The sequence below is a fragment of the Sceloporus occidentalis genome, unplaced genomic scaffold (assembly GCF_023333645.1).
Source record: "Sceloporus occidentalis isolate IW3139 unplaced genomic scaffold, rSceOcc1.0.p SCAF_33, whole genome shotgun sequence".
Taxonomy (NCBI): domain Eukaryota; kingdom Metazoa; phylum Chordata; class Lepidosauria; order Squamata; family Phrynosomatidae; genus Sceloporus; species Sceloporus occidentalis.
Window position 1 is genome coordinate 10262228 of NW_028317013.1, and position 1950 is coordinate 10264177.

The following is a 1950-nucleotide window of genomic DNA, read 5'->3' on the forward strand; positions in this document are numbered from 1 at the left end:
CAGGCTCTGGACTGGATCAAAACAGCAATTAGTGCTGTTGGAGCACTGGCCCACCCTGCTCTTCCAGATGCTCCGCCCCAGGGACCCTTACCATGTTTTGCAAACTGCCAGTAAACAAACAACATATTTCCCTGGGACATATTTTAACCCCTTCGTGACAAAGGCTGATTTTACTTTTTGTACCCTTCGTGACAATGGCTGTTTTATCGTTTCTGCGGTGTTTGTGTTTAGCTGTAATTTTCTCTTAACCCATTTACTAAACCCACACAAGTTATATATTGTTTTTTTCAGGACAAGAAGGGCTTTCTTCAGACACCAAAATTTTTTTCATATGATGTAATTTCCTATAATAAAAATAATAAAATATGACGAAAAATTGAAAAAAAAACACATTTTCTCACTTTTATTTGAAAAATCTTTTATTCATCATAAAAAACTACTGAAAAAACCTGCTAAATAGATTCTACTATTTGTCCCGAGTTTAGAAATACCCAATGTTTTTATGTTTTTTTGCTTTCTTCTACACGTTATGGGGCAATAAGTACGAGTAGCGTTTTGCTAATTCAAAACCATTTTTCTCTGAATCTGGTAATTCTGTCTCTATGTGGTATTTGGGGCATCTTTGAAGCCAGCAAATTAAATTTACCCCACCAAACCATATATTTTTGAAAACTAGACACCCCAGGGTATTTTAGATGCTGATAGTTTAACCCTTTCCATGCACTAATCCTACCACCAACCCTTGTCAAAGTTTGGGATAGTAATTGTTTTTGGTGTTTTTTTCACATACTTTGTACTTCAGGTGTGAAATTACAGCTCCTGGTATATGTTGCTGTCACACAACACCCAGATATGTCTCCTGAGTACATTGATACCCCACATGCATGGGTTTGTCAGATTGTTTGGGGGCAAAAGGGCCACATTTGGAACATGAGCAATTCAAATTCAGTAGGAATTTTACATCTGGGTAAAGAAAAATGCTTGTACCCAACTATCAGTAGGGACAGGTTACAAGAAAGCCTGGCCTATCTCCAAGAAGGGATTTGATCTAGCACCTTAAGTGGTCCCTCATGCCACGGAATGGACACAGGGGTCACTTGACAGTGCAAATAAAAACGCTTAAAAATGGTGGAGCAAATAAAAGCTAAAAAACAGTAAATGTAACAAAAAATTAAAAAAAAATACAAAAATGGAGCAGGAACAAAAAAAAAATTAAAAATGGGAAACTGTGTGATACACCTTGAAGCAGTCACCGACACAGAGTGCAGGTTTTCCAGGGCAATCTGGGCAGTAAAATGTGGTGTCCTTTCTTTGCCCCCTGCTGTAGCATACCCTGCATCTCTTTTGGGGATTCTGCTTCTTTGCTGTAGGGGGGATTTTAAAAATAAAATGGGTAGCCCCAATTCTGTTGGTTCCCATCACTACTTGGGGACCAGGTGCATCACGGTACAAGATACCTGAAATTACTTCGAGCTGAAACTGCAAAAAAGACAGCTTCAGCCCAGTGTCTGCTTTTTTGTGCAGCAAAAAAGCGTTATAGGTTGCAATTTGCATTAGATAAATTGCAACCTTCTTGTACCAGGCCTTTGTCTTCCTCATAATGAGGTAGGGCTGTAGGAGTTGATCTGACAGATCAACTCCACCCATGTGCTTGTTATAGGCCCTGATGCACACTGGCTTTGTAGTGACCCCAGCTCTGCCACGGACAGAAACCTCCACGGTTCTCTCATCGTGGATGGTGCTCAGCATGCACACCTCTTTTCTGTCCTTGAACTTCAATGCCAAAAGCTCCTCTTGGCGTAGAGCTGAGGTCTCCCCCTTTCCTAGCCGGGTTCGTACCAGGCGTTGTGGGAAACCCAAGCGGTTCTTTTTTATAGAACCGCAAGCTACCGTATCGAAACAATACAGCAGCTTGAACAAAGGGACGCTTGTATAGAAGTTATCTACATA

General features: G+C 40.7%; 1 non-coding gene across 1 annotated transcript; it reads right to left on the bottom strand.

Moving 5' to 3' along the window:
• Nucleotides 1-979: 979 nt before the first annotated feature.
• On the bottom strand, nt 980-1109 carry LOC149298419 (small nucleolar RNA SNORA35). Its single transcript, XR_016272443.1, has one exon. It is a non-coding gene; the product is annotated as a small nucleolar RNA SNORA35 (small nucleolar RNA).
• Nucleotides 1110-1950: the final 841 nt, after the last annotated feature.